At 42.4% G+C, this 24,042-nt stretch overlaps 1 protein-coding gene across 4 annotated transcripts in view; it reads right to left on the minus strand.

The window, feature by feature from the left end:
* The window catches only part of KCNAB2 (potassium voltage-gated channel subfamily A regulatory beta subunit 2), a 319,692-nt gene extending 296,071 nt beyond the window's left edge, over positions 1-23,621 (minus strand). For 2 of the 4 annotated variants that reach the window (XM_073603686.1, XM_073603683.1), the window contains exon 1: positions 23,512-23,621. The gene's annotated coding sequence lies outside the window, so the exon portion shown is untranslated. Of the gene's footprint in view, positions 1-11,525; positions 11,673-14,454; positions 14,747-23,511 lie in introns of those variants that run through there. The other 2 variants (XM_073603687.1, XM_073603684.1) reach the window with 2 other exon arrangements.
* Positions 23,622-24,042: the final 421 nt, after the last annotated feature.

The following is a 24,042-nucleotide window of genomic DNA, read 5'->3' on the forward strand; positions in this document are numbered from 1 at the left end:
GAGACTCTGATGAGGATAGAAATGTACAGGGGAGACTCTGATGAGGATAGAAATGTACAGGGGAGACTCTGATGGGGACACAAATATACAGGGGAGACTCTGATGGGGACACAAATGTACAGGGGAGACTCTGATGGGGACACAAATGTACAGGGGAGACTTTGATAGGGATACAAATGTGCAGGGGAGACTCTGATGGGGACACAAATGTGGAGGGGAGACTCTGATGGGGACACAAATGTACAGGGGAGACTCTGATGGGGACACAAATGTACAGGGGAGACTCTGATGGCGACACAAATGTATAGGGGAGACCCTGATGGGGACACAAATGTGCAGGGGAGACTCTGATAGGGATACAAATGTGCAGGGGAGACTCTGATAGGGATACAAATGTGCAGGGGTGACTCTGATGGGGACACAAATGTACAGGGGAGACTCTGATGGGGACACAAATGTACAGGGGAGACCCTGATGGGGACACAAATGTGCAGGGGAGACTCTGATGGGACACAAATGTGGAGGGGAGACTCTGATAGGGATACAAATGTGCAGGGGTGACTCTGATGGGGACACAAATGTACAGGGGAGACTCTGATGGGGACACAAATGTACAGGGGAGACTCTGATGGGGACACAAATGTACAGGGGAGACCCTGATGGGGACACAAATGTGCAGGGGAGACTCTGATGGGACACAAATGTGCAGGGGAGACTCTGATGGGACACAAATGTGCACGGGAGACCCTGATGGGACACAAATGTGCAGGGGAGACTCTGATGGGAACACAAAAGTGTCGGGAATGTAACTGTCACATTGGTTGTGCTCTCAAATAAACTGTCAAACCATCAAATGGCTGGTGTCATTACTGATCACATGTGCAACATCATGGCAATTGAAGAGTAAAAAAGGGGCCAAGATGGCTGCTTCGTTGACTGAAAACTATAGGAGGGTTTACTTCCACTTTAAGGCCTCCATTCACAATCACACCTGAGCGTTCTGGAGCTAGAAACACCCAAATCCCACTATTTCCAGTCTATGACAGCTCGGTCACTTTGCTGGGAGCAGGCAATGGGTGCTCTATCAACACAGAGACCGTGGCCATCCATGGACCCATACATGTGACGTTTCGGTGTTAAAGAACATACGAGTTATGCAGGAGGCAAGAGGTTAATAAACTCCTCCCCCCCCCCACCATCGCATTCAATAGGATTGGGTCACCATCACATATTACAGTTTCAGATGATGTTGCGTCTGTTCACGAGGATGGTGGGTTGGCCACCAAATTATACCTAAAGCCACAGATGGAAATACTTTGTTACACTTTTCTTGTGCTCATCCCTGGCAGTCAGATGACAACCCGCAGGTTTCTCAAACTCTGAGCATTGCTCTTTTGTTCTAACATTGAGAATTGTAACAAATTGATCGATGCGTGACAATTTTTGGAATTTTTATCCCATCGACATCTTGAATAGAGCTCTTTGAAAAGCTCATGAAAGAGTCAAGTGTGGATATTCCATGCATTGCAAACCCAGACAGAACATCAAGTGTGCAAACCATTAAATCTTTCATCCCAGAGATTGAAGAAAACCACCAATAGACACGGCCCACCACTTCCCATGTCCAAAAGAAGTAAAAACTTGAAAGGCCTATTGATTGGAGCAGACCCCGGCGAAAAATACCATAAAACTCCAATTCAAATTTTTAAAGAGAAGAATTTTTTAATGTCATATGTGTAATCACTATCTACATACCTCATCACGTAAAAGTGATCACGCAACTATGTCACCTATGGAAAACATGTGTCGTCAATATGATAAAATCCAAACTCATATATCTGAAATATATTACTCTACTGTATACTTCAGTAAAACGGAGTTATATATTTTTTCCTCAGAAAATAGGTGCAGGAACTCACCCTCCCCACCCAAATCCCTGCCCACAGCCACGCCCAAACTCTACCCCCAGACACACCTTCCTTAGAGGAGAGAAGCACAGTGGCGCCAAATAATTGTAATAAGTGAAGGCTTAGAACTTGCGTACCACACATGGTTCAAGAATGTGTAACACACAAAGTACAGGACTCTGGACTTCAGAACACACAGGGCTCGGGAGTGTGTATTGTGCAGTTGTGAGCAGTGCATATCACACAAGGCACAAAACAAAAAATAATTCAGCAAACAAGATTGTACTTACATTTAATGCAAAGCGTCCCTTGTTCTCAGAAATACGGAGCATATAGCCCTGTGTATAGAGTGCAGGGGTCAGGAATATGTAACACAGAGCCCAGCACACAGAGAGACGTGGTAAATCGTATATAATATGCAGTCCAGTATACAGAGTGGTTCAGGGGTATGTAATGCAAAACCCATTGTGCAGAGGACAGCATGAATAAGGAGTACCATCCAGAGGCCTTTAATATGTAACATACAGCACAGCATACAGAGTATAGCAGTTCTAAGTATGTAATGTACAAGGGGTTACAAAATTCTCACCTAATCCTCACTTCTGCTTATCTCTTAGCTTACCTCTGTGTCCCCCATCCACACCTAATCTCTGCAACCCTCATCCACAGCTCACCTCTTCTTTCGCCTGTCCACAGCTCCGCTCTGCACCCCTATCCACAACTCACCTCCCCCCCCTAAACATCTCACCTCTGTGCAACGCTAACTACAGCTTACACCCCCAGTCCAGAACTCACCTCTGCACCCCCATCCATATTATCTCTGCTCCCCTTCTGCACACCCATCCAAAGCTCAGCCCAATCCACAGCTCTCACCTCTACCACCCGCATGTTTCACCTCTACACCCCCAGCTTCCCCTACAGCTCTCACCTCTGCACAACCTGCCTTCTGCCCTCTGCAGCTCTTACCTCTGTACAAAGCTCCCCCTTCCCAGTACTCCTCTCTGGACAAATTGTGTCAGGAGGGCAGAGGACAGTCTCAGGAGGGCAGTGTACCTCCATCCAAAAACCTGAATCAGCTCTACTGAACCCAACCCCATCCAAACTGTCAGTGTGAATAACGTCCCTTACATTGGTGATCAGTGGGAAGAATGTTCCTTACATTGGTGATCAGTGAGAAGAATGTTCCTTACATTGGTGATCAGTGGGAAGAATGTCCTTACATTGGTGATCAGTGGGAAGAATGTCCCTTACATTGGTGATCAGTGAGAAGAATGTTCCTTACATTGGTGATCAGTGAGAAGAATGCTCCTTACATTGGTGATCAGTGAGAAGAATGTCCCTTACATTGGTGATCAGTGGGAAGAATGTTCCTTACATTGGTGATCAGTGGGAAGAATGCTCCTTACATTGGTGATCAGTGAGAAGAATGTTCCTTACATTGGTGATCAGTGAGAAGAATGTTCCTTACATTGGTGATCGGTGGGAAGAATGTTCCTTACATTGGTGATCAGTGGGAAGAATGCCCCTTACATTGGTGATCAGTGGGAAGAATGTTCCTTAAATTGGTGATCAGTGAGAAGAATGTTCCTTACATTGGTGATCAGTGGGAAGAATGTACCTTACATTGGTGATCAGTGAGAAGAATGTTCCTTACATTGGTGATCAGTGAGAAGAATGTTCCTTACATTGGTGATCAGTGAGAAGAATGTTCCTTACATTGGTGATCAGTGAGAAGAATGTTCCTTACATTGGTGGTCAGTGAGAAGAATGTTCCTTACATTGGTGATCAGTGAGAAGAATGTTCCTTACATTGGTGATCAGTGAGAAGAATGTTCCTTACATTGGTGATCAGTGAGAAGAATGCTCCTTACATTGGTGATCAGTGAGAAGAATGTTCCTTACATTGGTGATCAGTGAGAAGAATGTTCCTTAAATTGGTGATCAGTGAGAAGGATATTCCTTACATTGGTGATCAGTGAGAAGAATGTTCCTTAAATTGGTGATCAGTGAGAAGAATGTTCCTTACATTGGTGATCAGTGAGAAGAATGTTCCTTACATTGGTGATCAGTGAGAAGAATGTTCCTTACATTGGTGATCAGTGAGAAGAATGTTCCTTACATTGGTGATCAGTGAGAAGAATGCTCCTTACATTGGTGATCAGTGAGAAGAATGTTCCTTAAATTGGTGATCAGTGAGAAGAATGTTCCTTACATTGGTGATCAGTGGGAAGAATGTTCCTTACATTGGTGATCAGTGGGAAGAATGTTCCTTACATTGGTGATCAGTGGGAAGAATGTTCCTTACATTGGTGATCAGTGAGAAGAATGTTCCTTACATTGGTGATCAGTGAGAAGAATGTTCCTTACATTGGTGATCAGTGGGAAGAATGTTCCTTACATTGGTGATCAGTGGGAAGAATGTTCCTTACATTGGTGATCAGTGGGAAGAATGTTCCTTACATTGGTGATCAGTGAGAAGAATGTTCCTTAAATTGGTGATCAGTGAGAAGAATGTTTCTTACATTGGTGATCAGTGGGAAGAATGTTCCTTACATTGGTGATCAGTGGGAAGAATGTTCCTTACATTGGTGATCAGTGAGAAGAATGTTCCTTAAATTGGTGATCAGTGAGAAGGATGTTCCTTACATTGGTGGTCATTGGGAAGAATTCCCCCTTTACAGATAGCTAAAAGTCAATGGTGTCAGTGGGAACTTATCTGAGAGGCAGAAATTGCTCAAGGAACCCTTAGCAACCTGTGGAGGAACCCTGGTTGAGAAACCTTGGTCTACATTGAAGACACTACTGGACCTTTTAGGTGTCTCTTTCAAACACATGGGTGCAACCTAAGGGTGGCTCTGGAGAACCACTGTCTGTAGCAACCAAATAACTGTGATCATTGTGGTTCAATTCGCTCACGACCACCACCAAAACCCCAAGTTTGGGGGCATTGTCGTTGACCGTGTCCCTGGTTCTAGTTGAGGTGATGATAGAAATCCTTAGTTATTACAAAGAGTCACTTTGGATATACCATCTGCAGGCGATGCTCCCCGGGGTCTAAACACCACACTGCTGTTAGTTTTCTTTATTATCTGATTAACAATTTATAAAATATATGACTTAAAGTGGAAATAAAGTCTATCAGCATTTGTAATCCTTACGCTGCCAGCATTAGTAAATAGACAGGAAGATTATATTTACTTGTTTTTTAAGTTCTTTTTTCCCTATTTCTTCAACTGCTTCCTGGTTTCTGGCCTAGGCCAAAAGCATGTCATAAATCCCAGGAGTCTCCAGGCTTTATTTTGGCAAACCCCTCCCCCCTAGCATTTCTAGCCACGACCATCTTGGGTAAGGCCAGATGATTCATGTAGCATTTGCTTCCAGGAGTCCCTCCGCCCTTAGCTCAGGCATGAGGGTTTGTTTAGCTGAGAAAGCCCCTCCTCCCATGTAGACTCCTGGGATGTATGACATCATTTTGGCCTAGGCCAGAAACCAGGAAGTGAAGAACTGAAAAAAATTAAATAAATAAATACATTAAAAAAAGAAAAAAAGAAAAAGTTTAAACAAATAAATATAACATACCTTCCTATGTATTTACTAAAGCTAGCAGCATAAGGATTACAAATAGTTCATGAGGATTGAGAGAGTGGGAAAGTGAATAATCCATCTGCCCTTAGCACAGGCAGGGGGTGTGCTTAGCTGAAAAGGCCCCTCCTCCCATGAAGACTCCTGGCCTAGGCCAGAAACCAGGAAGCAACTAAGAAAATCTAAAAAAAATAAAAATAAACGGAAAGTTGAAAACAAGTAAATAAATAGAAAATACCTCCCTATCTATTTACGAATGTTTTCAGCATAAGGATTACAAATAGTTGACGTTAAGATTGAGAGATTTTACTTCCGCTCCATTTCAAATGTTACATTAAATATACATTTTAACTTCAATACAAATTACAGGAACCCCATAGGAACGTACTCGCTGTAACGGATTATAAAGTGTGAGCTGGAGTTTGACTTCAATTTGTTAGTGTATCTAAATCTGCTAGTACATCCAACACCCCCCCCCCCCCAGACTGACAATGCTGCTTTCCAAAAGGTGTCCCCTGTGCTCCTTCATCCAGAGTGGGGGCGCTCTAATACAGGGGGTGTGTAACTGGCAGATCACCAGGTGAAAACAGAGGGGGGGCAAAAAGCCTAAAGAAATAAAACTAAAGCAGCCGCCACATCTAATGAATGGTAATCTGCAATATATGACATTATTTTGTTTTGGAATTAACACCGCTTTAACCGATTGGCGCCCGCACTATAGACGAAAGGCGGCTACAGCGTGGGCCTAAAATGCCGGGAGGGCGTCCAGGTACGTCCTTGGGACTCGTCTGATCACATATCCGGTAAAGGGCCAATCACAGGGGGCCAATGACAGCTGATCACAGAAGTAAACAGTTATCGGCTTTTTTTCCCCTTATGCTGTCAGTGTGAAAAAAAGAAGAAAGCCGTTAACCGGCTTCGGTTAGAGCAGTGGTTCTCAACCTGGGGGGTCGGGAACCCCTCGGGGGTCAAATGATGATTTGCCAGGGGTCACCAAATCCTGGGCTGTTCTGATGCCCGCATGCCTCTCCCAACACTGCCACTCATCCCACCCCCCCCACCAAGGAGTAAGAGAAGGAATAAAAATAGAGAATACATGGAAGGGAGAGGAAAAGAGGGCGGGCGGGGGGGGGGGGCAAAGAAAAAAGGGAGAGAAAGAATAAGAGAAGGAACAAGAAAGAAGGCTAGCTAGAGGGATGGGGGAAAAAAAAAACAAGAAATTAAGATAGAGAGAGAGGTAAAAGGGAAATAAAGAAGAACAAAGAGAGAGGGGTACATCCTAAAATGTACCATAAGGGGTTTTAATACTGGACGAGTGGAAGGGACTCGGGGAGCACTAAATGTCCTTGAGTCAGTGGCGCAAATTACTTGCCTTGGGTGCTGACAACCCACGCTACGAAAATAATTTTACTGTTAGGGGTCCCCACAACTTGGGAAATTTTATCAAGGGGTCATGGCACCAGAGAGGTTGAGAACCATTGTGTTAGAGGGACATCGGTCCCTTCAGTGCCCACCAGTGTCATCTATCAGTGCCAACCAGTGCTGCTAATCAGTGCCCACCAGTGTCATCTATCAGTGCCCTCCAGTGCTGCTAATTAGTGCCCACCAGTGTCATCTATCAGTGCCAACCAGTGCTGCTAATCAGTGCCCACCAATGTCATCGATCAGTGCCAACCAGTGCTGCTAATCAGTGCCCACCAGTGTCATCTATCAGTGCCCTCCAGTGCTGCTAATTAGTGCCCACCAGTGTCATCTATCAGTGCCAACCAGTGCTGCTAATCAGTGCCCACCAGTGTCATCTATCAGTGCCCTCCAGTGCTGCTAATTAGTGCCCACCAGTGTCATCTATCAGTGCCAACCAGTGCTGCTAATCAGTGCCCACCAGTATCATCGATCAGTGCCCTCCAGTGCTGCTAATTAGTGCCCACCAGTGTCATCTATCAGTGCCAACCAGTGCTGCTAATCAGTGCCCACCAGTGTCATCTATCAGTGCCCGCCAGTGCTGCTAATCAGTGCCCACCAGTGTCATCTATCAGTGCCCGCCAGTGCTGCTAATCAGTGCCCACCAGTATCATCGATCAGTGCCCTCCAGTGCTGCTAATTAGTGCCCACCAGTGTCATCTATCAGTGCCAACCAGTGCTGCTAATCAGTGCCCACCAGTGTCATCGATCAGTGCCCTCCAGTGCTGCTAATTAGTGCCCACCAGTGTCATCTATCAGTGCCCGCCAGTGCTGCTAATCAGTGCCCACCAGTGTCATTTATCAGTACCCACCAGTGTCATCTATTAGTGCCCTCCAGTTCTGCTAATCAGTGTCATCCATCAGTGTCCACCAGTGCTGCTAATCAGTGCCCACCAGTGTCAACTATCAGTGCCTGCCAGTGCTGCTAATCAGTGCTATCCATCAGTGCCCACCAGTGCTGCTAATCAGTGCTATCCATCAGTGCCCACCAGTGCTGCTAATCAGTGCCCACCAGTATCATGAGTGCCCACCATTGCTGCTAATCAGTGCCCACCAGTGTTGCTAATCAGTGCCCATCATTACTGCTAATCAGTGCCCATCCATCAGTGCCTCATCATCAGTGTCACTTATCAGTGCCGCCTACCAGTGTCACCTCTCAGTGCCCAGCGCTGCCTCATCAGTGAAGGAGAAAAATTACCTGTTTGCAACATTTTATAACAAACTATGAAAAATGTTTTGTTGTTTTTTTTCAAAATTTGCATACCACCAAAAGAAAGATTTGAAAAATGATAAAAATGTCCTGTGTGTACAATGTTACATGGCTACGCAATTGTCATTCAAAGTGTGACAGCGCTGAAAGCTGAAAATTGGCCTGGGCAGGAAGGGGGGGGTAAAGTGTCCGGTATTGAAGGGGTTAAATATAAAAGTCAGCGATGGCGGCTCTAATAATGATCTAGTTACATAATTCCTTTAGATCTCCGGAATGCCAGCCTACTGGAACACAAGTGAGGAGTTGTTTTTGTTTTTATTTCTTTTTAGTTTCCACTTTAGGAAGTAATTAGAAAGAGAAGTAAATATTATACTAATAAATAAAATAAATCACATCTAGGAGGCGGTGGAGAAGCATCCTTGCAGAAGTATATTGCGGAGACATCTGTATCCCCAGGATGGCGGGCACATGCCAAGTCATTAATAAGGAAATAGCTTATTAAATAGTTATGGTTGTGTAAGTGGTTACATTTACTCTCTCCTCGCCTTCCACGTCTGAAAAAATGGCGAGTGTGATTTACGCGTTTCGCTAAAGAGCTGCGCAGAACATGAAAAACAACAAGCTGCTGGTAGGCATCTCCAAAACACGGACAACTGGAAGCAGAGGGAATGATCTTATCTGAGCAGGACCACCAAACCTACGGAACAAGGAACTATAGTCAATCACAGGTTGTATGCTGGAGCTCCCTCCCCTGTCACCTTTTTATCTCTTGGTGTCAGGAAAACCTGTTGAAACGGGCTCACGCAGATAGCAGAGGGAGGAGGCAGAAGACAGAAAATGACACTCAGTGCTCTGGACTGAGACGGGTACACACTATAGAGGGATACGCTTTGTTCAGATCTCATGTCTGAGGTTTACAACCACTTTAAAGCGGATCCTCTGAGCACCACAAACCCAAAACCGCTATTTAATTAATTTTAAATATTCAAAAGCAAACTCCTCCATCCATCCATGCCTTCATGAAATCACTTTGAAACCCCCCCCTCCCCAGCATTTCTGCCTGTGGCCATCTTGAGTAAGGGCAAATGATTCAAAGAGCATTTACTTCCTGGAATCCACCTGCCCTTAGATCAGGCGTGCATGCAGGAGAGTGTGCTTAGCTGAGAAAACCCCTCCTCCCCTCCAGAAGACTCCTGGGATGTATGACATCATTTGCCTAGCCACTTACCAACTGGGCCACAGACCAATGATGTCCTCTGCTGGCAGTGAAATACCGGGGTCATGGCTGCAGCAATATGCCAGAGCCCCGGTATTGGATTTTTTTTCAGACGGCAATTCCCTAACCGGTAAAAGTGGTCCGAGCGGCTGATCCGCTGCTGGATCACTTTTAGAAGTGCCTTCCCCTCTCCCGCCACTTCCTGGTGTGTTTCTCGGGCTTACCTGGATGATCGGTCGCCCCGAGAACTGCGGCGGCTGGTAAACAGAGATGAGCGGAGGAAAGACGGCCTCCGCTCATCTTTATGGTCTAGGAGGACTGGAGCAACCTCATGACGTCACTTCCGATTCCGGGGCCAATGTAAACAAAGCCATTTTTGTATTTTAATTACTCAGAACACCCAAACATTATATATGTTATTTTTTTTTTTTTAGCAGAGACCTTAGGGAATAAAATGGTGGTTGTATCAACTTTTTATGTCACACGGTATTTGCGCAGCGATTTTTCAAATGCGTTTCTCCCGCTGACACCAATGATGGGGCACTATTCCTCCCGTTGACACCAATTTTACATAGTAGGTGAGGTTGAAAAAAGACACCATCAAGTCCAACCTATGTGTGTGATTATAATATATATATATATATATATATATATATATATATATATATATATATATATGTTTGGGGGTTCTAAGTAATTTTCTAGCAAAAAAAAAAAAAAAAAAAAGCACTGACATTTACATATATAAGAGAAGTGTCAGAATTTGCCCAGTAGGCAAGAAACCAGGAAGTAACTGAAGAAATGTGTGTGGGGGGGAATAAAACACGTAAATACAATATACTTTCTTATCTATTTACTAAGACTAGCAGGATAAGGATTAAAACTTGATGATTGAGAGAGTGAAGTTCCACTTTTAAGTAACATTTTATTCACACAACAGTTTCCCAGCATTCGTTATTCAACAGCAGGTCAAAAAAGTTGCACAGGACGTGTTCTTTTGCAGAACTACAAGTCTCAGCATGCCTTTCATTGTCCCAGCTATCCTCCTCTGTGTACACACCACTATTTAAAAACATGAGCAATAAATAAAAAAAAAAACAACATAAAAGGACGTTTTTGTAAACACAGGAAGACAAAAACAACAAATACAAAAACATACAACAAAAAAAAAAAAAAAAACAAAAAAAAACACAAAAATACATAAAATATATACAAAACAAAAATACATAAAGTGTATAAAAAAAAACAAAAATGCATAGAATATCTAAAAAACAAAAATACATAAAATTTATATATAAAAAAAAAAATACATAAAATATATACAAAACAAAAATGCATAAAGTGTATAAAAAAAAAACAAAAATGCATAAAATATATAAAAAACAAAAATAAATAAAATTTATAAAAAAAAAATATATATATATATATATATATATATATATATATATATATATTATATATATATATATATAAAAAATCAAAAATATATAAAATGTATAAAAAAACAAAAATATATAAAATGTATAAAAAACAAAATATATAAAATGTATAAAAAAAAACATGAAATGTATAAAAAACAAAAATGCATAAAATATATATAAAAAACAAAAATACATAAAATATATAAAAAAAAAAATACAATAAAAACAAAAAATACATAAAATACCATAAAAACAAATACATAAAAAACAAAATACGTTCTCTGCTCCTGAGCTGCCCCTTTGTGAAGTCACAGCCACAGCCGCCGCTTATCAAATCAACAAAAATACACTCCACATGGGCTGACTCAGTACATCTCCACCACAGGAAGCGTCAGACAAATGCAGCCGCCACCGGCAGCCGCGGCATAAAGTGTCAAACTGTCCAGAATACCCAACACAACCCTCCAATCTGCCGCAATACCGACCGGCACCTCTGAGCTGCAATACATGAACCCCCCCCCTCCCCCCTCCTTCCCCCCCAAGACAGATCTTCTGCAAACCACAAAGTCTGCACTCGGCTTCTTTATATTACAATTTTACTGCAGGATCTACACAGCAAAAAAATAAAAAATAAAATGCAGAAATCCAGGATACAGCATGATTAGAATTGCTCCCCATCAGCCTGAACCGTGGAGATCAAACGGTTGAAAAGGAGATTGTTAACTCACTGCTGCGGCAATGACATTGACCGGTCTGCAGAGGGAAGGCACAAAATGCGAGCAGCAAGTGTACAGCGCGGTGTCACCGAACGAAAGTCCTCATTTCACAGCAATGCAGGGTGGAGAATTGGGTGGGTAGCGATGGTGTGAGCAGGAGAAGGGGGGGGGGGGGGGGCACAAGTGATGATGCAGCAGTTCCCCAATGTGTTGCAACAAGACCCCCGCTGTCACCAATAGGCATTCCTACAGTGTGGATGTTACATTGTATAAAAAAAAAAAAAAGAAGCATGCAATACAAAATGATACAGCAACATTGATTGCTGTGATAGGACCTGCTGACCACTGCAGCAATAGGGAAGGGGGGGGGAATCTCATAAATGACAGATCTAGCCGTAATCTCTGGCAGAGGATGTGGTTCAGGGTTCTGTGCTGCGAGCAGACGGTTTCCCCCTGCAAAGCTGCAGCACAGGAAAAGAGGGGGGGGGGGGGGGAGGGTATAAACAGCATTAATTCCACGCTATGTATTTTAATATGGTTTATGCAGCTTATAGATACATTGTCACACTCACAATATTTCACCGATGTTAGGGGGAGGTCAAAAAATTGGCTTCAATTGCTGACCTCCTTCTGGAAATGGAGCTGTCTGGCAGTCATGCTGATCCTCTAGCTTACAGCACAAAAAAAAAAGTTTTGAGTATCGATTGCCTTTAAAAGATTGCATCCTTTTTATTTGTATTATTATTATTTTATTTTTTACATTACTGTTAAGCATACTTGGGCATTATGGCGAGTCTTACCACAGCCCTCCCCAGAGTTGGGTTTCTCTTTAAAAGGCTTCTACAAAAAATAATGAATACAACAATCTTGAAAAAATATTATTATAAATACTATTGCAACAATATTTAAAAAAAAAAAAAATACAAAAAATAATAAATGCAACAATATTGTAATACTGCAACAAAATAATAATAATAATAATAATAATAATAATAATAATAATAATAAAGTAGTGCACCAAAATGAAAATTCTGGACTGAAACTTCAGGATGCACATGGAAATGGACAGTTTTTTTTTTTTTTAATATTTCTACACAGTAGGCCTTTTTTTTCTTGCAAATAAAGCATTCTTTGGTGGCATTTGATCACCTCTGCATTTTTTATGCTATAAACAAAAAATAATGACTGACACAAAAATAAAAATAAAAAATAGTTTCTGGTATAAAATTTTGCAAACAAGTAATTTTTCTTCTTAACCGATGTGCGCTGATGATGTGGCACTGGTGAGGCTGTTATAAAAACATATTGAATAAAAAAAAAAAAAAAATGTAAAAAGATCAAATTTCTTCATCAATTTAGGCCAATATGTATTCTGCTACATGTTTCTGGTTAAAAAAAATCCCAATAAGTGTATATTGATTGGTGTGTGCAAAGGTTATTGCGTCTACAAACTATGGGAGATATACTGGAATTTTTATTTATTTATTATTATTAATTTATTTTTTACTACTAATGGCAGCGATCAGCGACGTATAGCAGGACTGCGATATTGCGGCAGACAAATTAGACACCTAGCTGACACTTTAAAATCACAGCGGGAGTGAGCCGCCGGCAGCGCGCACTCGTGATCGATACTCGGAAGTGCAGAATCACGTATATATATATATATATATTTTTTTTTTATTGGAAAAGCGCACGATTTTGCACACAATCCCGAAACGCGGTAGTGGGAAGCTAGTCTTAGGATAATGAAAACAGCCCTGGGAAACAAATCTTTAAAAACCAGTTGGCGATGGCGGCTCCCGGGTCCGGGTTGATGGGTAGGTAGGGCAGGAGCTGCAGGGGTAGTTCATGGGGGAAGGGGAGCACTTTTGTCTTTGTGAATATCAGTGTAGAGGTCCCTTTTACACAAGGATGTGGCACTGGTAAGGATGGGCACTAATAGGCAGCACTGATGGGCAGCACAGATGGGCATTGATGGGAACTGATGAGGCAACACTGGTAGATGGCAAGGATGGGCACTGATAAACACTGCTGATGGGCACTGATAGGCGACACTGGTGAGGCTGTACTGATTGGCAGCACTGGAGAGCACTGATGAGGCTGCACTAATGGCTACCGATAGATGGCAAGAATAGGCACTGATTGGCAGCACTGGTGGACACTGTTGGGACTGCATTGATAATTAGGACACTGATATTCAGTGTAGATGTCCCCTTTACACAAAGATGTGGCACTGGCAAGGAAGGGCACTGATAGGCAGCACTGATGGGCATTGATAGGCAGCACTCATTGGCATTGATGGGAACTGATGAGGCAGCACTGGTAGATGGCAAGGAGGGGCACTGATAAACAGTGCTGATGCGCACTGATAGGCGACACTGATGAGGCTGTACTGATGGCCACCGATAGATGGCAAGGATAGGCACTGATTGACAGCACTGGTGGGCACTGTTGGGACTGCACTGATATTTAGGACACTGATAATCAATGTAGATGTCCCTTTTACACAAGCCGGTTATCGGCTCTCCTCTCCTCTCCTCTAAATGTCAGCGTGAGAAAAGGAATGCCGATAACTGGCTTCTGTTTCCCTCCATGATCAGCTGTGATTGGACACAGCTGATCACATGGTAAAGAGCCGCTGATTAGCTCAATCAGTGATCAGCAATGTAAGGAGAACACTTATCACAGAGCGCACCACCCGCACCCCGCAGCCAGCGCAATCACGGGAATATGACGGCGTCCCATAACTAGCTGGCCGTGCTGTAGCCATCATTCGGGAATAGCACGGTTGGCAAGTGGTTAATTGTTCCTGTCTAAATTGCCCCCAGTATGTGTATGTAGGAATGTGAGTTAGAGACCTTAGATTGTAAGCTCCTTGGGCGCAGGGACTGATCTGAATGTACAATGTATGTGTAAATTGATGATGTTATACAAGTACCTGTAATAAATGATAATAGTGCATGGACCTGGGGAAGACAGGTCCTCTTGAAGTGTCCAGAGCGGAGATCCCGATTACCGGCGTCTCATCGGCCGCTATGACTCAGCGCGAGCTTCGTCTCGATGAAAATGCCATGTGGCTTCCTTCCATGTCGGCGAGACGCTTCGGTTTCTGCACTGAATGTGACAAAGTACTTCCCAGCAGCTCACAGCAAATTTCTAATGAAGAGATAAAGTGTAGGGGGCAATGGTAACTGAAACTGCATTGTGGGTAATGGCTAGGCTGTGGTGTGGAAACTGAATTCAGGTTGACATACATTTATTTCCTGCTGCGAGTTTAAAAACTTTACAGAACATTCTGCTTGCCTACAAGCACACCGAGCAACAGAAAATGTATATGAAGAAGGGGCCGGTGATGTGCGCTATACAAAGGACAAGTGCAACCCAAGACCTGCCATCCACACTACACCAATAAAGCAGATTGGAAGTCAAAGGCAAGTCAATCACATGAAAACAACACCCAAGACACAAGAGCTTTGTGATGTCACCACTACAGGACCAGCATACAGTCATTTAAAGAGTAACTCCACCCCCCCCCCCCGGGTGATCTCTGTACATTGCAGGGATTGTAACAAACTTTGTTGCAGATTCCGACCTTTTGTTACTCTGAAGAAATAGCTGTTTGTTTCTCTGTGTCTATGTGCACAGTGAATGTGACTGGGAGTGACTTTATCATTATCAGTCAGCTGCTGCACCTGCAGGGCTCCAATGAGGAAAGTGTCAGGGTCTGCATCCCCTCAGACATGATTTCCCTTTGGGAGTATCTCACCAAAAAAAAAAAAAAAAAAGATATTTTTCGTGCAGGGGATGCCCAAAATCTGATTTGCAAACTTCTGGGAAAATCAGTAAGCCAATCACACAAGCAGGAAATTACATATCTGCGGGGCGCTCTGTATACCATCTGTGTAGAGAGCGCCCCCAGGCGGCCATACTGTATTTTACAGAAAATGATAGCGGCTGCAGATTGAAAAGGAAAGGGAATCTTTAATAACATTCAATTACAATATGACTTGTGTAGCGATTGTATATTCTAGATTATTTATTTCATTTGCCATGTTGCTTTACACAAAAGTGGAGCTACCCTTTAAAGTGAATGTCCAGTTCCCCCTCCCCCTTTTTTATTGAACGGCCTTGGAGATTAGACTCTATCGGTGGCTCCTTCATTGAAATTTCCAGTGCTTTCCCTCCCGGTGACAACAGTTTCACCGGGCAGGAAATTAAGTTAAATCTTCAGCAAGAATACAGACAAACACCAAGTCCCAGTTCACAACAGTCCCACTTGTCCTGCAACCTGACAGATTAAAGTCGCATGACAAGTCGCCCCCTATTTGCAGCTATGGAACAATTCAAATTGGTACAAGTCGTACCAACCTTGAAAAGGTTCCTAAACTTCTTTTTTTTTTTTTTTTTGTGATTTCAGGTGCAACTTGCATTGACATCTGTGCATAAAGTTGCCAAAATTTTGGCAAGACGCACATAAAGTCGTACTGATTGGCGGCTTTGAAATTGCGCTAAATCAGCACAATTTCAAAGCCACATTCAGCGTGAACCGTGGCTAAAGGGTGTATTTACAAAAAAAATTGCACAGCCATTTACCCTGCAAAAGCACCCGTGCATTTTTTTATGAATGGGGCAAAAAAAAATATTACAAGGCGGTTACCTGTTCTGATTGAATGTTTCTCATTGATTTAAAATAGAAAATACTGTATTTGGCCACTAGATGGTACTATCATAAGACATACCTGTGATACTTAGCACCATCTAGTGGCCATATGCAGTATTTTTTTTTTTTTCTCATTTTGGATCAAACTTTTGTCCAGCACATGGAATAGCCTAAGAACATTTGTTCATTGCCACAGAACATATGTACATGTACTTTCACTGGGTGAATTGCTATGCATTGTCTTTTTTATACAATGTAAATACACCCCCCTATGCTTACAACCCCAAACTTCTCCGTTTTATACAGCTTATGAGAAAATCAACCAGGCTGGGCAGAGTGCTGGGCCCCAAGAAAATTTAAGAGCCATTACACACAAAACAAACATGTGTGTGCATGGGACACGGGGGAGTGGGGGGTTTTGGGGGCGGGGTCGGGGTGGTTTGAGGGGGTGTGGCAGCACAATGACAGTCCGCCCACTGAGGTCCCAATGTCTTCCAGTACAGCACTTTGAGTTTTTTTTTTTTTTAACAAAAAAACAGTGAAGTCCAGAACTACCAACATGATCCAACGTTCCCTAAGCCGTCAGCAGGAAACTGAAATCTGATTGAATATACCCTTCAGTATGTGTTCAGTCCTACTGAGCAGACAACGGGGGCCCCCCCAGGAAAAAAAAAAATCACACCGCAAACTCTGCTGGGAGATTGTCAGGATCAGCAGCGTGCCGAGCCATGAAATAATATTAACCGTTGCATTATAGAATTATCCCAATACATAGGCTTGGCACTGATTAAAGGATTACTATGATCAGATTGCAAGCTCCACTGCCGCATTAACCTCATGATCTGAGAAGAACCAACAAGCCCCACCGGGGAGGAGACCGACCGCAACGCACCGCAGAGGAGACCAACGCTAAGAAAATGGATATTATTATTATATCATGATACAATGTAACGCTGAATATTAATATTATACCATGATGATACATTGTAACACTGACTACTAATAATATTAATCGATCGGTAGTTTGTGTTATAATGTATCATGATATAATATTATCTGTGGTCGGTGTTACAATGTATCACAATATTTTATTATCTGTAGACAGTGTTACAATGTATCATGATATAATATCTGTGGTCAGTGTTATAATGTATCATGATATAATATTATCTGTGGTCAGTGTTATAATGTATCATGATATATTATTATCTGTGGTCAGTGTTATAATGTATCATGATATAATATTATCTGTGGTCAGTGTTCTAATGTATCACAATATTTTATTATCTGTAGATAGTGTTACAATGTATCATGATATAATATTATCTGTGGTCAGTGTTATAATGTATCATGATATAATATTTTTGGTAGTCAGTTTCCGCTCCTCGGTTATTTAGGAACTGTCAGGCGGCGGAGTTGACCCCTTTTTTTTTTTTTTTTCTTCTTCTTTTTTCGGGTCGGTGGTGGTTGCGGCGGCGGGTGTCATTATTAAAGTTGGATCTACACCGGGGGGGATTTTTTTTTTTTTTTTTTTTTTAAAAAGGGACTACCTACTGTAATTTTTTACACTACACTACATACCCCATACTCATTCCCATGGGGGGGGGGAATCTGGGGGCCCCTTTGTTAAAGGGGGCTTCCAGATTCTGATAAGCCCCCTGCCCGCAACCCCCCCCCCCCCCAACCACCTGCCAGGGTTGTGGGGAAGAGGCCCTTGTCTCCATCAACCTGGGGACAAGGTGTTTTGGGGGGGGGGGGGAGCAGAGCCCCCCCTGACCCAAAGCACCCCATGTTGAGGGCATGTGGTCTGGTATGGTTCAGAAGGGCGGGGTGGGGTGGGGGGGCACTCACTAGTCCACTCTCTGTCCTGACCTGCCAGGCTGCATACTCAGATAATGTTCTGGTATGGATTCTGGGGGTGACCCCATGCCATTAAAAAAAGAAAAAAAATTGGTGTGGGGGTTCCCCTCAAAATCCATACTAGACCCAAAGGGATTGGCATGGATTAGGGGGGGGAGGGGGACTTACCCTGGGTTTTTTTTCTTAATTTTTGCCGCTTTGTGAATGAAGCCCATTATATCATGATACATTATAACACTGAATAATAATAATAATAATAATAATAATAATAATAATAATAAATAATAATATGATACATTAAAACACAGAATAAAAATAACAATATTATATCATGATACATTATAACACTGAAAAATAATAATAATAATAATAATAATAAATAATAATATGATACATTAAAACACAGAATAAAAATAAAAATATTATATCATGATACATTACAACATTAAAGGCCTCAGATCGCAACATTTTAAGATGTCATACTCTTGGCTCTGATTGGTTGATGAAGGCTGAAGTACAATAGTAAGGAAATTAAATCACTGATAATGACAGTTTTTAAATGTTATCAAAGTTGTGCAAACTGACAATAAACTTCTCCCTTCTGGTCAGTAAAGAGGAACTTCACTTTGTTTTTTGTTCACTCAGCAATTAGAAATCCTCTGCTGCATCCCGGAGCTGCTGACTTTAAAAAAAAAACAAATCTGCTAATAATCAGTTGTCTGGGGTCCAATGCTGTCTTCCTGCAGCCGGTTCTTCTCATCGCTGCGGGTCCTCAGTGCCACCACCATCCTGGATACAGGAGCCGGCTCCCCACTGCACATGTGCAGACTCGTGTGGTGCTTTGTGATTGGTCCTGCAGCCTCCTGGGACATGTGACGTGTTCCGAAGGGCTGTGGGAAGGGAAGGAACAGGCAAGGGGCATCATACTTGCCTAGGAGGGGGTTTCAGAAGTGGGAGCGGGTTCTAATAAAAAGCACCCCCCCCCCCCAAAAAAAAGGTCAGGACTTAGGGACCTCCCACAAAAGGTCAGGAGGTGTGGCTTACCTCCATCCAAGTGTGCTTACCCAGTTTTCTAAACAGTAAAGACTGTAGTGTGTACCAGGCTCAACTGTTCATCCAGCCAGTAACCTGAGCTGATAACAGTCAGAGAGTACAGGGAGTGACCAATTAGTATTGTTCCCTGTTATCTCATTGGACTACAAAACACCTCCCCCCTGTTACAAGGGGAAAGTGTTATGTAGTCCTAAAGCCGGCCACAGACAGTTCAAATCTCGAATGATTCAGCAGGGACAGGCCAAGATTTGACCCATGTATGGACAGGCTGATCAATGGATCAACTTGGGTACAACCAGCCCTCTGGATTACTCATGTGATTATAGCCACTGGCAAGAATCACTGTGTGTTCTCCCGGCAGGGATGGCTCCCCTCCCCCCACTGGGAGAACACAATAGCTCCTTGGCAGGGATTCCCCCATAAGTACTAAGCCTGGGTTCACACTTGTGCAATGCAGACACCACATTTGATTTGCACAGAAAAATCGCACTGCATTCCTGTGCACATCGCATGCAATGTCTGTGCGCTGCGATTTCAGCCTTACATTTTGTATGGTTGAAATTGCATCGCATCTGCACCATACTGGCGCAGGGTCCCTTTGTTCTCACCTTAATCGCATTGCATGGGTGTTCACACCTAGGTGATGTGATTTTGGTAAACGCACTGCGTTTTGCAATCTGTTTCGGGGTGTCGTTAAGGTAACATTGACACCCACAGCAGATCGCATGGACGCCGTGCGATTGCAATGCAATGCGGGAAACGCACAGGATTTGCTGCATTTCTTGCACTGCATACTCGGGAACCAGGAATGACTGCGTTGATGGGGGAAATCAAGCGATTTTTTTTTTCCTGCAACCTGTGATCGCAGGAAAGAAAATTGAATCATCTATGGCCCATTTAACGTACTCCCCATCCTAGGGTGACAACGCTGCTCAGTACAGTTGTCACCTTAGAAAAGGAAATTAATTAATGGCAAGATTACCAGAATAACATAAAAGGGGAAAAACGTTCGATAAAAAGAGTAACTATATCTATGTCCCCTTTAAAACATTGATGTGTGTGAAGTTTCAGCCTATGAGGTGGCTCCTTTGTCTTGCAGGGTCTCCCTGGAGCCACCTCGGTGAGCTCCCGGGCCAGGACTGAACCTACACACACCACTCAGTGTCATGCACAGGGTGCGCATGCGTAGTACAGGCAGCGCTCTGGAGCTGTGCTCAGCCAGTGCATGCGCAGTACAAATCGCTACCTGCACTGCGCTCTCTTCTCAGATGTCCCATGACCTGTAGGGGGGTCACTAATGCTCTAGTTCTGTTGTTCCCCCAATGCATGCGCAGTGCAGCCTAGAACTAAAATATCAGTTTTGCTTGGATTTGTCATCCTGCACCCCCAGTGAAGCTCATAAGCCAATTAAAGCCAAGAGTATAAAGTTTTCAAATGTTGCAAAAATAAATAAAAACCACAATGTTATTCTGAATTTTTATTTGCATTCAGTCAACATTATAACATTGCAGTTTTTGTTTCATATCACATTGCAACATTGTAGCGTTTCCTACTCTTGGCTCCGAGTGGCAATCTTCATTGGGATACGGGCCGGTTCCCGTCAGATGCATTCCAGAGCGTTTTTTTTTTTCTCTGCATCAAAAATGCATGAACAGTAGATAATATGGGTTCCAATGGCCTAGTTCACACCATTGCAGGAAAAAAAAAAAAAAAAAAGGGGGAGGGAAAAAAACGCATTGAAAACAAGCATGCAGAAACGCATCCGGAATGCGTTTCTGTGGTGTGAAGTGGCCATAGACTGTCTGAAATAATAATTACAGGATGAGGATTATGGTGATGATGATGAAATATTAATACTTCAGGTCTGCAGCACTTTCAGGTAATCCTAATGCCGCGTACACACGGTCTGACTTTTCGTCTACAAAAGTCCGACGGACGCCGACGGACCAAATCCGGCGGACAATTCGATCATGTGTGGGCTTCCCCGGACTTTCAGCGGACTTTTCCAGCCGCAAATCTGACGGACTTTAGATTTGGAACATGCTTCAAATCTTTACGTCGTAACTCCGCCGGACCCAGAAATCCGCTCGTCTGTGTGCTAGTCCGACGGACAAAAACCCACGCTAGGGCAGCTATTGGCTACTGGCTATCAACTTCCTTATTTTAGTCCGCTGTACGTCATCACGTACAAATCCGTCGACTTTTGTGTGATCGTATGTAGGCAAGTCCGTTCATTAGAAAGTCCGCCGCAAGTCCGCCAAAAGTTCGTCGAAAGTCTGTCGGACGCGCTGTCGGAGTTTTGTAGCCGAAAAGTCCGACCGTGTGTACGCGGCATAATACTTCAGCCTGTAGCCCAAAGAAAGCCTTTACACCAATCAGAGCCAAGAGCAGCAGATTGCAATGTTTCCATGAAATATTCCGGTATAATGTAAAGGGATTTGTTACTATTGTAAGATGAAAGCATCACAACATTATAACAAATAGTCATACATTGTAACATCTCAGCGTTAGATTATATGATCGGAATGAGAAGGAATCCACGATCAGCATTAGAATTTAAAGGGATTTATTGTTATTTATATTCAGTCTGCATTACAACATCGCAGTTTATGTTTTATATCACATTGCAACATTTTAGAGCTTCCTACTCTTGGCTCTGATTGGTGAACTTAGATGGGACACAGGAGCGAAAAAGATTACCTGAAAAAACAAAACAAGAAGTAATAATAATAACATTGCAGGTCTGGAGGTCTTTCAAACCCTCCATGGAAAAAAAAAAAAAAAAAAAAAAAAAGAAGAAGGATATATATGTATACACACACACACAAACAATAATATTAACCACCCTAACATCACAAAAACAATAATATTTCAAGCCTGCGATGCTTTCAGCCAATCCTGATGATTCAGATTTTATCCCAATGAAGCTTTTACACCAATCAGAGCCCAGATCAAGAGATTAAAATGCTCCAATGAAACATTGTTATGGTATAAAAGTCACACATTACTATTATAAGATCAAAGCACAGAATCTCCTATCACCACATCACAGCATTATATTGACCCGCAATCATCCTAATTAAAAGGAGCCAATCACCACCATTAGAATTTAAGGTTATTATTATTATTTGTATTCAGGTCTACATTGTAACGTTGCAGCTTTGGTTTCATATTGAGTTGCAACATTTTAGTGCATTATACTATATATATATGTATATATCATAAAATTATAATACCAACAACATCTCAGATCTCTCAGACAATCTTGTTTCAGTTTGAACCATAAATAAAGCCTTTACACCAATCAGAGCCCAGCTCATGAGATTACAATGTAATATGAGATTTTCTGTTGTAAAGTAAAACAGATTTATTACTAATAAAAAAGATCGAAGCCCAGATTCTCACATTCCATCACATCGCAGCACTGGGATGACCCCGTCTCACCCGAATGAAATGAGCCCACGATCCCTATTTTATTATAATGTGATGTGTTATTATTATTTGCATTCAGTCTACATTACAATGTTGCAGTTTTTGTTTGGCAGGATTTTGGTGCTTCCTATTCTTGGCTCTGATTGGTGATCTTCATCATTGGGACACAGTGTAAAAGTAATAAATGAATATATATATATATAAACACGAGTGTGTGTGTTTTTTGTAAGTAGTAATATTACACTATATATATATTTTTTTAATGATTATTTTTTATTATTATTATTATTTTTATTATTTAAAAAAAAAAAAAAAAAATATATATATATATATATATATATATATATATATATATATATATATATATATATATATATATATATTTTTTAATAATAAAAATAATAATGTTTATATATAAACATGTGTGTGTTTTCTGTAAGTAGTAATAATACACTAATATATATATAAAAATAATAAGAGATAACACATATATACTGTATATACACGCTATATATATATATATATATATATATATATTTATTTATTTATTTCTGGTACTTATATAGCGCCTTCAATTTACGCAGCGCTTTACATATACATTGTACATTCACATCAGTCCCTACCCTCAAGAAGCTTACAATCTAAGGTCCCCAACTCACATTCATATACTAGGGACAATTTAGACAGGATCCAATTAACCTACCAGCATGTCTTTATATATATATATATATTAAATAGTAATAATAAATATATACACACAGGTGCATTGTTATATTATATATCAATAACGTAACAATGATAAGATTTCAGATTTGTGCCCCAATGAAGGCTGTAGACCAATCAGAGCTCCGATGAGGAGATGAAATGATGATGTAATAATGGAAGGTGATAAGGAGAGATGATTGGAGTGTGAGCTCCGGTGGTGGTAGGGATGGTAGGTGGGTGTGGTGGGTAGGTAGGTAGGTGGGGTGGGGGTGGGGGGTCACTCACCTGCACTCTCCCCTCCTCCTCTCTCCGGCTCTCCCCGCACTGCTGACCTCGTGGGAGAGCAGCTGCCGGCCCCGCCCCCTCCACGTCACACAGACTCTTCGCCCTGTCTCGGTAAACACAGCCCCGATTGGCTGAGACGGCTGTCCGTCAGGCCGGCCCCTCCGCTGATTGGCCGAGGGGCGGCGGCTCCCCGGTTTGTCTTGACGCATAGACGGTGAACTGTCACCATGACGTCATGCTGCTGAGAACATACCGGAGAGGGGAGAACTACAAGGCTCAGCGTGCCTGTGAAATGTGGGCGGGGGGACTAAATAATTAAATAAATGGGGTTGTTGCCCCTAGCAACCGGTTTTTACATTTTATTCATGGCAATAGGTTGCCATGGGCAACAGCTTCACCATTCCACCAGCTTCTATCAAACTTCATTACTGACAATGGGTGGGGATGGGTTTCCCCAAAAACAGGAGCAAAGTGGGGTTGTTGCCCCTAGCAACCAAACTTTAAAAGGTGTTCGGTTGCCATGGGCGACAG

Source organism: Aquarana catesbeiana, linkage group LG10, assembly GCF_042186555.1.
Source record: "Aquarana catesbeiana isolate 2022-GZ linkage group LG10, ASM4218655v1, whole genome shotgun sequence".
NCBI classification, from domain to species: domain Eukaryota; kingdom Metazoa; phylum Chordata; class Amphibia; order Anura; family Ranidae; genus Aquarana; species Aquarana catesbeiana.